This window comes from Magnolia sinica, chromosome 10 (assembly GCF_029962835.1).
Source record: "Magnolia sinica isolate HGM2019 chromosome 10, MsV1, whole genome shotgun sequence".
Lineage (NCBI taxonomy): Eukaryota > Viridiplantae > Streptophyta > Magnoliopsida > Magnoliales > Magnoliaceae > Magnolia > Magnolia sinica.
In genome coordinates this window covers 45,627,631-45,641,513 of record NC_080582.1, presented here as the reverse complement: position 1 = coordinate 45,641,513, position 13,883 = coordinate 45,627,631, and positions in this window count along the sequence as shown.

The following is a 13,883-nucleotide window of genomic DNA, read 5'->3' as shown; positions in this document are numbered from 1 at the left end:
ATATACAGCCTGGCCAACTTGTCTGCGAAGTTTGAGACTCTAATCGGGAGGAAATGAGCCAATGTCGTCAACCGGTCCACGATCACCCAAATGAAGTCATGCCCTTTCCTCATCTTCGGTAACCCTAAGATGAAATCCATAGAGATAAAATCTCATTTCCATTCTGTTATGGGCATGGGCTGAAGCAGTCCAGGAGGTCGGCGACACTTTGCCTTAACCTGCTGGCACGTGAGATAACGGGACACATAATCTGCTATGTGGGTCTTCATGTTGTCCCACCAGTACGAACGCTTCATATCTCGATACATCTTCGTACTGCCAGGATGCATCGCCATCTTCAAATTGTGAGCAGCTTTGAGAACTTCCTTTCTCAAGTCATGAAGGTTTGGGACGCGTATGCGGCCACGATAATGTAAACCCCCATCCGTACTAACTCTCCATTTAGAGTCCTCATCGTCACTGGCTCACTTTCTTAACTCTACTAACCATTCATCTTCCCCCTAAGCCACTATGATTTGGTCCTCGATAAGTGGTTGTACACGAATATGTGCGACGCTCTCGAATGGCTCCTCTACCGTAAGTTTCTGCTCAAAGTCTCGCACAAACTCTACCATGTTCCATTCATCGATCATCAACAGAGCCATAAATGTTATCATCTTCTTGCGGCTCAACACGTCTGCCATAAGGTTAGCCTTGCCAGGATGGTAGGAGACCTCGAACTTGAAGTCCTTCAAGGTTTCCATCCATCGTCGATGCCTCATATTCAAGTATCTCTGTGTGAATATGTATCTGAGGCTCTTGAGGTCGCAAAAGAGCTTGAACTCCTCTTCATAAAGGTAATGTCTCCAGAGCTTCAACGCAAAGATGACGGCCGCTAACTCCAGGTCGTGCGTAAGATAGTTTTCCTCGTGTTTCCTCAACTGTCGCGATGCATAGGCAATAACCATGTCCTTCTACATCAGAACACAACCCAAGCCAACACGAGAGGAGTCAGTATATATCGTATACTTGACCCCTTGCTCTGACAATACTAACACAGGTGCAGATGTAAACTTGTTCTTCAGTTCCTGAAAGGCTGCTTCCACCTTCTCATTCTAGGCAAACTTAAGGTCCTTCCGAGTGAGCTAAGACAATGACCTAGATATATTGAAAAAGTCCCTAATGAATCGGCGATAGTAACCTACCAGGCCAAGAAAACTCCTCACTTCAGTAACCGAACCAGGCTGCTCCCAGTCCTGAACTGCGGTCACCTTAGCAAGGTCCACAGTTATGCCTTCCTTGGACACCACATGTCCTAGGAACTTGACTTCTTCCTTCCAGAAGTCGCACTTCTTGTACTGCACAAACAACTGGTTTCTCCTGAGAGTATCAAAGACTGCTCACAGATGCTCCTCATGATCTGCTCGACTCTTAGAGTATATCAGTATGTCATCTATAAATACGATGACGAATCAGTACAGATATGGCCGAAACACTCGGTTCATCAGATCCATGAACACGACTGGTGCGTTTGTGAGTCCAAACGATATCACAAGGAACTCATAGTACCCAAAACTGGTTTTGAACGCTGTCTTCTGCACGTCCTCATCCCTAATGTGCAACTGTTGATACCCTGATTGTAAGTCGATCTTTGAAAAATATTGTGCCCCCTTCAACTGATCGAACAAATCATCTATCCTGGGCAAAGGATACTTGTTCTTCACCGTCACTAGGTTCAACCTGCGATAATCAATACACAATCGTAGTGATCCATCTTTCTTCTTCACAAACAACATGGCGCTCCCCAAGGAGACACTCGGTCGCATGAAGCCAGCATCCAACAGATCATCGATCTGTCTCCTCAGTTCCTCTATCTCACATGGAGGCATGCGATATGTCAGTAGAGATATAGGTGTCGCACCAGATACTAGATCAATGGTAAAATTGATCTCGCGCTGAGGAGGTAATCCAAGTATCTTCCTGAACACGTCCACAAAATCCTGAACTACTGACGTGTTCCCAAGTGTCGGACCACCAACATTCTCTAGCAAGGTAGCATAACAACACTCAATTTCTCTAGCAGTCTACACATTTCATAACAAAAGGTGTCACATGCATTTCATTAAACCAAAATTGTCATAATGCATGAGATGTAGTTTTACATAGACCATGACCGAAGATGCATGTGAGCTAATCCACCAAAGCTTTAAACACCATAACACACCACAACTCTAACCCACTACAAAGCCTATTAAGGTTGTAACATAGGAAACAGAAAAACATAGGAAACAGAAAAACAAAGAAAACCTAAAGATGACAACAACATAGGACTAGTCGTCAGAATTTGGTGACAACAACATAGGACTAGTCGTCAGAATTTGGTGATGGAGGAGGGGCACCCTTGTCCTGCATACAGCACAAGATAGCCTTCAAGGTACGAGACATCTTCTTAAATTTTTGTTTCATGAAGGCCCTATTCTCCTCAAGCTTGGCCCAGGTCTCACCGACCTCCTGTCGCAGGGTGACCTGACCGTCCTCGATTTGAGCCAAACGGGCTTCTAAAGCAGCCCGATCATTGTCGCGCTCATATATAGGAGGAAGAGAGCCCTCATCAGTGTCTTGGGCCTCCTCTTCTTCCTCTTCCTGCTCTTCCTCTATCTCATCTCCACCTTCTTCATCACTCTCTTCCTCTTCACTTCCCGTCTCATCCTCACTCTCATCAAGTCAGGCTTGACGTTGTCGTGGCCCAATATTTATGTTGTTGAGAGTAGTGTCGTTGATGAAATGGATTGGTGCAAGCCTTTCTGAGCAAAGTCTGTAGTCGAATTCACGTGAAAGCTTGCATATAAGTCAGCCGAATGGGAGTGAAATGGTTGTCCTAGGAGAGCGCACGGTCTGAACTCTCTAAAGTAGTACATACATAGGCAGGCACAGCTTGTCTCCTTGCCAAGCTCGGTATAGAAAGTCTACCATCACACGCGTGCATTCGCTGCAATTACTCCACCTAGGATACACGTTATGTGTGAAGATGTGGTGGAGCAGGCAAAAGTCAGGAGTCATCTTGGACGCTAGGAGGCAATTACCTGAATTCCAGTGGACCAATCGGCCACAAAGAAATCGCATGCGGCGGTCCTTTTCACGTACACTCCTGAGGTTCTTCTCGCTAGCATGAACCTCGCCAAAGGCATCCCCATGATCCAGGCTATCAAGTCCACATTGACAATAGCTTCCCGCCTTCCCACGAGGATAGAGAACTGTAGGGGCTCCAGCAATGGGTCTCGTATATGGGCGTAGAAAGCTCGGACAGTGCTCTTATTTGCATGACACGTGCCCTCAAATATGGGACCCCACCCAACGTCCAACAGAAGATCCATCATCGGATAAAGCCCAAATAGTTTCTCGTCCACATGTGCTTTAAAGAGGACCCTATAGCCTTGAAATCTTCCATGTGCCATATCCGCTAGTAGAGCTCTTTCGAGAGGAAGCTAAGAATCAATATCCCGCTCATCCTTATCTCCCTACGACGCTTGAGCTTGCTTCGGCGCCCTTCTCCCTCCTTGAACGGGTAGGGTGGCTAGGCCCGGCTTCATCTGTAGAAGCCCTCTTCTTCCCCATGAGAGAAAGAAGAGTGGAAAAGGGAGAAAATTGCCGCCATAAGCTCAAAAAGAGACATTTGAGTGAAATAAGATGGAGGGATAGGATGGATTGTTGGGCCTTGAGATCTTTGAGACACAAAAGAGGGTTTGTGTGCTCAAATGGGAGGAAATGAGGGAGATAAAAGGTGGATTTGAGAGAAATGGTGGGAGGTGTGTATGGAATGAAGAAAATAAAGAAGATATGAGAATGGAGGAAGCATTTAAGAGAGAAAAATGGGATTTTTAAAGGTTTGGAAAGCTAGGAGGGCTGTGGAAGGGAGAAATGAAGCAAATGGGGGTGGTATAGGGGTCCCCACACGATTTCATGGGCCCCACATGTGTCCACATTGGTCGGCCCGACCGGCCCGGCACAGCCCGACAGGTCCGCTGTCCGTGAACGACGAGGCCTCGCCGTTGGGGCGATGGCATCGTCGTTCGCTGGACAGGGGAGCGATGGCTCACCCCAGGGGCAATCGTATCCCCCTCCCGGGGTGCTGAAAATGCCCACGTCCACCTTAGCTCCCCCCGATTCGTACCGTTTAGGCCCCCCAAGCCCGTTTAAGCCATTTTCTGAGTCTATCTTGCGTATATTCACGTGTTTCAGGTTGCTTGAGTGTGGAATACGCCGAATCGTCGCCTAGACCCATCGATGGATGGTCTGAAAAAGTATTGGGACCATCTCACATGATCATAGATGCCTACGGGTCTGATTTCAACAGTCAGTTTCACCTGTCGGCGAAACTAGGAATCCTACGACTGTTTCTATGTTTCATCACTCCCTCCTAAGTCAAAGTACATTAGTGTGCATCGTGTGTCCATAACACAGGTCGAGTTTAATCCAAATCAAGCTCTGATACCAACTTGTAACGCCCTGAAAATCAGGGGTTGAGCAGAAGCCCAGCTCCCGAGTTTCAACGCATCACTTATACAACATAGATAATGATGATTAAATGTTGTTTATATTAGCACATTAAACATGAATGGGATTACACTAAATCAGCATATCATACTCCAGAGACAATTAGATTACGCAAGTGGAAGACTGTGATAGATATATAAAGCATATAAGTGGTAAGTCCCCAGAGTATCAACATGTCGCCAGGTTAAATAATTACATGTATAGTTCCAAAATATAAAAAATGATGAAGTGTAATGTCATATAATCCATATCCCTGTAGCCCCGGTGACGCAACTCCAGATCTACATAGACCCGCCAGAGAGTTGCAGATAGGAGAACTCCTCCTCGTTGTCATAGAAGGCAGGCTCCGTCTCGTAAGCCACGCCATCATTTGAAACTACAACAGGGTCTGGTTGGTGTTTTAAAACATCATTTCAGAGTGGGATTGAATGATCAACTCAGTGGAGCTATAATGCAAAGGTTAACATGTTATCAATTCAATTAAGCAGTAATGATAGAACAATACAACAATCATGTTTTAAATACTCTTGTTAATGCAGGAATGATATGTTGTAATGATGCATACCCTCGCCTGCACTCCCTTTGCGACATCTTCTCAATATCGCGGCACACAACACTCTCGTTGTGCTCAACTCCAACGCTAAAGACACATGCAATACGATGCATGTGCGTGATTAGCCAAGTTCTTACTTAGACTTATTCATACAGCAGGTTTGGGAAGCTAAGGTACCTCCCTTTATATCATTGACCCAAACAATGATCCATCTAGGGTCGTCAATCCTAGTTACTCACATACGATGGCAGTTCCAGGTCGCTACGGAGAGGCTCGTCACCTCAGCAAAGGCCTGGTTTATACTCGAAGTCACTACAAAAAGGCTTGTCACCTTAACGTAGTCCTAGTATATACTCGAGGTCACTAAGAGAGGCTCGTCACCTAATCGTAGGCCGACAGCTCAAATACAGTGTCCCATACCACTGTATTCAACTCACGAGTTTAGTTTGCTCACTGGACACTACGGGGAGGCTTGTACCCCAGCGTAGGCCGACAGCTCGACCATGGTGTCCTATACCACCATGCCTAGCTCATGAGTCTTAGCAGATCGTGGTACCAAGGTTAAACGGGCTTTGCACTGGTAAGTGGTACCTTAGATTCAAGCAGTAATGTCCATACATGGTGAATAAACATTAGGCCAATCGGGTTACTTGACAAGCTCGACTGGTATGAGCGCACATTGAATTAATCGACATGGAGCGCATACACACTCCCTGTGGCCTAACCACTGTCGATAATCACCGTACGACTCGGATTCATCAAACGTGTCCGTAGTGGCTAAACTGATTCAGCCACTCGATCGGAAGTCGTTACCGATTGCCTGGACTACATTGTAGCCCCAATCACACTCCAAAACAATTTCATTCCCATGTGATAGTCAAAGACAGCATGTGACAACCAATCTAAATACGAATCTCATTTGAGCATTTCAACAAACACATAGTGCACATATTATTATACATAGGCATTTCATCCATAAATCACGTAGTAGTAAGATAGGTTACATAAAGGAAATTACAAATAGAGATAAGGAAATTGAGAATCATATCTCAATATCCTAATTAAATACATTTCAATAAGCGTTTTCTCATTCAAGCATTTTATCAAACACTTAGACTACACATATCAACATACATGTAATAAAGTAGTTATAACAGGTATTATAGCAAATCCTTTCACAAAGGATTTTCCACGCTTACTACAATCATATATTCTCAATCGATAATCATGACAAGCACAAATCCTAATTTCATATTCATTCAAACATTTCAACAAACACATGGAATGCATTAAAATCAACATAGTTTACATATATGTGTAATATACGGAAAACATCGTATCTAAGCACATGTGATAGCAATCAAGTCAGTCATAAATCATTAACTGACATTGAAAGCCTTGAAAACCATAACCTAAATGTTCATAGTCTGCACCTTCCATCGATAAACTCGTATCAAACTCAGTTCGAACACTATGCCTTCGTCTACGGCACAACGGCTACCTGAATCATGAAATAGGTTAGCTATTTCGTCGATTCTTCTACTTGAATACCTGAAATAGATTAGGGTTAGCATTTCTTACCCAAGAACGGAATCAAAATCGCTGGTATAGCGATGCAGGTAGGATGATTCGACACGTGGAGCGGTAGGAACGAATCCCGACAGTTATCTCTAACTCTCTCTCTCTCTCTCTCTCTCTCTCTTCTCCTCACTCTTTCCTTCTCTTTTTCTCTCTTCTCTCTCTTAGGATTTGACAATTCGTATGGAATGAGAGAGGGGTGGGTTAAGGCCCTTATATAGGCCCAGAACCGATGTCAATGGCCCTAGGGCCATGGTATACTTAGGTTATAGCCAAAGAGTGGTTATTTTGGGCCAACGGAGCTCATCTGGAGGCCCATTTTCTGCATATGGTCCAGAGAAAGTTTCCTGACAATGGATCTAATCAGGTTAAGTTTTTGGTCCGATCAAATTTACAGATCGACCGCGGAGGACCAATTTCAGTTTAACGGTCATCGCCACTTGATCAAGGCCACAAATACACTAACCTGTGTTGAGAAATTTTCCTAATCCGAGGGTGTAATTGGGTCAGAATCTGACGGTCTGAAACCTTAAATTTGGCCTGCAAGTGAACGGCCCAATTCACTTAAGTTTGAGTTCATTTTCTAAAGATATTCACGTTTCTCACACACTTCGCTTCGGGCTCAAGTTGTGAGTTTCGGGATACTATTGGGATTTGATTTCCGAGATGGTTGTCAAGCCCAGTAAGGCGGTCATAACTGTATAGTTTCGCGGTAATCAGACTTTCGACGCACGGTCCAGGTCCGATACAGAGTTTCAAGATGCTCCCGAGAGCAACCGGGTTTTGAGATTGATCCTACGTTTTTAGGTAATGTTGGGTTAGCGATTCTACTGGATTTGGATCTTGCAATTTGTATAGAAAGTAGTTCAAGCTAATTTGCTTATCAATTCAGTTTAATACTTAATTAATTTTCGTCTAATTTCTAAAGGATTCGATCCACAGTGATTTCTGCCTGAGGGGATACTCGGGTCTTTGTACAAATTTTTCTGAGACGTTACATAGTTGCAAACACATTTAATTGAATTAGAGTTTCTTTGGTGAAGCACACGGCAGGATATACCATATCATGAGTAGGTGGCAACCTAAGAAATTTTGAGAGTTTACAGATGACACTAGGGAAAGGAAGGCTGGTACAATGATTGCCCTTGACTACTTAGATCAATTGTTTTAGGATAAGAGTGGGTAGACAGATCTCAATCCCCTGAAGGATGTCATACAAGATATTCAGAACAAAAGGAGATATCATATCTCTGGAAACTTCGCATGGGTATGCATTTGTACTTAGAATGTTATATAACACCTTCATAGTTGAGTCCAAATGAGATGAATGGAGGAAGTTCCGTTTGTTCCGAGGAATTGTGGAGCCATCACACAAAGCTCGAGTTACTTCTCCCCAGACTCCCAAATGATTCAAAGGACGATCAGTCGAGGGAGTATGTGTGACTCTGAGATGCAATAGGTGGCTCAACACTGAAGGAGTAATCTCCTTGACTTTGTTCATGTAGTTATGCTGATTGATGGAGGATCATCCTCTGTGTCATGACAGTAGTTTAAAAACTGATGAATGAGATCATATTGGATCTCTCCTCCAAAATACAGTAGGTTATCCCACCCAATCGATCCTAAGTAAAGATCAATCCCATATGGTTCAATAAGGAGGGATATGATCACTCTACCATGTACAGCTTTGTTTGACATAGCCATTTCAGTCGGATTTAAATATGAGTGATTATTTCTACTGGAGGAATTTTCTCCTCTCGCAGGAGCCTTGCCCTTGTCTCTAACCATTGTTGTGCTGTAATCATATGTTTAGAACCATTAATGGAAAGATTAACAATATGCATATGGAACTTCATATATAATTTTTTGATATACCAAGTAAAGCAGATGAAATGTTTTATGCATATGCAACATCAGATATTTTTATCAAAAGTACCAACCATGAATTGACCAATAAAACAAAAGACTGGATACTTATAATTCCCTTGGAAAATCATATATGAATGATTGATGCATCGATATACCAAAATAAGTTTTCAGTTGTAAAACAAAAGAACACAAAAATAATCCTGATACATAGTTAATCTAAGAAGATCTATTAGCAGTATTTTCTTCAAAACATGATAGATGTGCCGCAATCTGTTCCACCAACCATTGGAGTGAGTAGAGCTTTTCTTCCATTGACTTCATCATCTCACCAAGTTTTGATTGATCCTCCAAAAGTTGCATGAGAGCATTCTTCTAAGTTGTAGAAATTTTAGGAGCCAATGTTGGTGAATGGGTGTTTAGGCCTTCTTTAACCTTTTCATCTTCCTTTCCCGGAAGATCTTCTGCTGATCTTGGATTATCAGTTTCATTCATAGCAGAGAGATTCATTTTTCCTGATACTATTCTCATTGATTTCTGGGGCTGATATGGATTCTCCTTCAGGCACACTGAATCCACATTGATGGGCCAGCTTGCACAGCAAATGGCCAAAAGGTATTGGTGTGAAATTAGCCTGAAAACTTGAAACTATTTCATCGTATATCAGAGTAGGTAGACACAATGATTCCCCTTTACCGATATGATATAAAGTCTCCACCATGAATGGTGTAAGCTCAGTGTGATTTCCGTATCTAAGATAGATGTTGGAAATGCAAATCAAATGGAGTATACGATAATCATTTGACATATTTATGGCCCGTAGTGCATTCCCGTGATGCCAAGGGACATTCTTCCCATTGCACAAAAATTTTGTCCAAACAGCTCTTTTTGCTTCAGTAGGTAGGTTTAATTCGGTGGGTTGTTTGGAGCACAATGATATTTTGATAAGGGTTGAAATGAGATATGGGGTGATTTTGATTATACAGCCATTGTAGTCAACTTCAAAACCCTTAGATAGAGTGCAATGAAACAAGAATGATCGGGCTAAGGTTTCGTTCACTGGCCCTCCAAATGACACAACTTGCAGCCATCCTTGTTGTGAAAGAATTTCCTGAACTTTGAATTTTTCAAGACATTTTACATTTACTTTTCTTTCACAAATAATTCTTCTCTTCAAAAATCTAGCTGCAATGGGGCTGATAGAATCAGGATTTGAAGAAGATGAAGGTCTAGATGATTGGTTAGAAGATCGTCCATGCTTTGGAACGTAGAGTTTTTGCCTAGTTCCGGTTGGACCTCCAGTGTCATGCTTCCTCTTAGAACTATTTTCTCTAGTAGATGATGACTTCATTTGGGAAAATGAAGTGAAATGAAGGATGGACCTATCAAGAGAAGACAAACCTAAGACAAATGAACCTATTTTTAAATGTATTAAGAAAGCACTAGAAAGTACCTTGATTTTTTGCTTTGTACAGCCCTCCAACCGGACTTGGGAAGAAACACGAAAAGTCACAGTCTAAACAGAAGTGGGCATTGAGGGTTTTAACTAGTTTGACACGGCTCGATATTAGTAGCACCGAAGGTAGCTTCGGTGTTACCAAAATATCCCTGAGATTTAGAATTTTTTACAACAAATTTCCTAGTATACATTCAAAAATATCTAAGAGGCCAGGAATCCTCAGATTTATCAGTTTGGCCAATTAACAAGCTTAGTCCTTTGATTTAACTCTTGTTGAGGGTTAAATATTGCATATCAGACCCTGTTATTAACATGATACTGTTTAACGGCCCGATTTAAATCATGTTTGTGTTGCAGGGCGTATTTACGAGCCTGGACTGGGAAAAGGTATTAAAAGCATGGATTTAACGCTCCGAAGTCACCAGAGCAAAGAAGGGACTCCAGGGGACCGAGTTCGATGGATATACACGCCAGAGATCCAAGAAAATCAAGAAACTGGAGCTTAAGTGGCCCAAAAGACGTCCAAAATGCAAGATCACAGGGTTAACCGTAAGTTTTCCGTACATGGCCTGAGGACCATAAGTTAACCGTACACGTCGAATTTCATCTGTTCAATCCCTGTGGAAGTGTCCCAACGGAGAGATCAGCCCTAAAATCTTGATTTGGGGCCCACTTGATGTATGGATATGCTCCATTTTTGGTCCCAACCGTTTAAATATGGTAAAAAAAAAATAGATGAACGGAGAGGATTTCTCATAAACATCACGATGGACCCTACCTGGAGGGTGTGCGTGTGCATAGCACACTCGCACACGCCGTGCACCGAAAATAAAAAACGGGTCATCGCACGCTGACCCGTCTTCCTCTCTCCTCTGCGAAAGAACGGACAGCGTCTTTACGTTGTCCGTATGTTTTTCACTAGTGGGCCCCACTCATCATATGGCTCGATGATCTGAACCGTTCACCGGTCTCAGGATATGGCCAAGACCAACTCCTAGCTGTCCGTCTGGTCCCATGCATAAACATATGCGTAGATCTCTGTTTAAACGCAGGATGGACGGCTGGGCTACAATCTCATGAGACACCACAGTTTGGATCGAAAACCGAGTAATTTCAGACGGTTTTTTGTCCTGAAAACAATGGACGGAGTGGATTTTCCACTTGACTTCAAGAAAGATGCTAACGTGATTCACAGAGTTGAATGGCGGTGACTCTGTTTCGCAGCAGGGATGGCGGTTGATCTTTGTGGGCCACCATCAGGGCCCATCGGGCTAATCAGGACCGTCCATCAGAAGCCCATGCCTCCTATAATCCTAGCCTAGATGGCGGAATCTCAAGAAACAGCGAGGATCAGTTTCTTATTCTTTTCCATTCGCTGCAATCGGTAACGCGTAAAAGGCCATGCGTCCAAGAAAACCGGCCTCTGTAGGCTGGTTCTGTGATCCCGATCACGATCGGATTGGCAATCCAACCCGTTCATCATGCAGAGAGGTGAGAACCAGTCAAACCCGTGTTGAATTTGGGTAATATCACACTGACAAATTCCCGCTACAGAGGTCACAAGAAGACTGCTTTGCAGCGTTCAAAAATGTGCAGCGTGATTGATTCCGTGGACCACACCAAATCCAATCCAAAACCGTCCATCTCTTATCAGAATTGCGAGGCGCATCTAATGGACGTGGTGGATCTCTCCACCGACGCTGATCTTGTGTCCCACCAATCACCCCAATGCAAGATGGGTTGCTGTCAAGAGCAGAGTCCTACGAGGAGTCTGCTGTGAATGATGGAGCACAAAGAGAGTCGGTTCGCCGACTCTAGTGATAAAAGAGGAAGGCAGCTGAGGGAGGAAAGGAGAGCTGGGCTTGGTTGGAACGAGGAAAGGAGAAGCTGGAACGTGAGAGAGAGAAAAAGGCAGCCGTGGGTTTTCTTCTTTTCCTTTATATTTCTTTTATTTTTTTTATTTGCTTTGTTAAAGGTTCAGCCCATTCATGTGTGGCTAAACCTCTTAGCTAGGGCTAAGAGGTGAAGCCTATAGCGAGATGGGAGATACTATTTCATGGTTTTAATTTAAATTTCTGAACTGAATTTGATTTTAGTTGATTATTAAAGGAATGTTTTCTTAGTCTTTAATGGTCTGTTGTGACTGAAATTACAATGGGTTTGCAATGGCTTTGAATATTTCTTTTTTCCTTATTTTGATTATGACGTCAGGAAGCCCTGTTGTTCGCCATCGTCTCCTGGGCATGGTTGGATGACGGTACCCTTCCTAATCTTCATAATCATCTGATTGGTTGGTAATTAGTTTAATTCTTTTGTTAACTTTGTCTCCTGGGCATGGTTTAGTGATGGAATCCATTCTAATTCATATACCTTTCATGTCTTTAAAATTATATCAGAGGAAGTTCAGTTTAATTTTCATGATTTTTGAAGCAGGCATAAGATCTCCTTGATCTCTACAAGTGGATCCTCTGAATCCCTAGTTTCCTTCCTCTGAATTCCTTAAGTCTAGTTTCCTTCCTCTGAATTCCTTAAGTTTTACTTTAATCTCTCACCATTATTCATCAATTTATATTTGATTTAGATTGCATCTTAGGCTAGTTCTATTTCTACCGAGTTTCAGGAAACGTACAAGTTTCAGTCCCTTGGGATTCGACCTCGGTCTCACCGAGCTTATTACTACATCACAACCCTATACTTGGGGAGTGAACAACTCTAATGCTTATATGGGAGGCATGATCCTCATATGTAACAATGTCAGCTCAAGTCAACCTCTGTGGTCGCTTTTCAGTATTTTTGAGAGGATGATATGATATGAGCCAATAAACAGCACTCTTGGCTCTCATCCTTTATACTTATGTGTTTTTCTTCTATTTTGTTCTTTAGATTGGGAATGACTGTAGTTGTAGATGTCAAAAGCATTTTTAGTAACTTTTGGTCATCTTCACTTTCGGATTCACTGTTTTCAGAATTGGAGTCGTCTGTGTCATCCCATGTGGCTGTCATGGCTTGTCCTTTTATTTTCTTTACTGGACATTCAGTGGATATGTGTCCAAATTTTTTGCAGTTATAGCATTGAAGATCTTTGGACTTTCTAAAAGATTTGCCTATCTGGTGTTTGTTGTCCAATTGTTTCTCATTAAAGGACTTGTTGCGGTTCTTGTTAAAGAATTTTTTGAAACTTTTGGCCAAAAGAGCCACTTCCTCATCATCTTTTTCATTTTCAGTTTCTTCATCCTTCACTATAGTTTTGGAGGTTTTGAGGACATTGTGTTTTGATTTTGTGGGAGGTTTGAAGTGTAGCTCAAAGGTTTGTAATGATCCCACAAGTTCTTCAACTTTCATCTCATCAATGTTCATACATACCTCTATTGTGGTGACTTTAGAGTTGAACCTTTCCGGTAGGAATCTTAAGATTTTCCTACAGATTTTGGGTACTGAAACCTTTTCACCTAGTCCTCCCATGGAATTGCATTTGACATTCAATTTTGTGAAAAATTCCATAAAGGTTTCATATTCTTCCATTCTCATGCTTTTGAATTGGGAGGTTAGCAGCTGCAGCCTTGATCGTTTTACTATGTTGGTTCTCTCATGGGTGGTTTGCAATAAATCCCATGCTTCTTTCGAAGTTCCACACATACTAATTTGATTGAACACTTCTTGTGAAACTCCACAGTAAATAGTGTTCATGGCTTTAGCTTCATGTAATTTCATTTCTTTATCATATGTAGTCCATTTCTCTTTTAGTTTTGGTTTGGAGACAGTTGTATTGTTGTCTAGTACCACTTGTTCAGTTGGTAGTACATATCCATTCTCAACAACTTCCCAAACTTCAGTATCCAAAGCTTGTAGAAAATATGACATCCTGGACTTCCAATAAGAGTAATCTGAGCCATC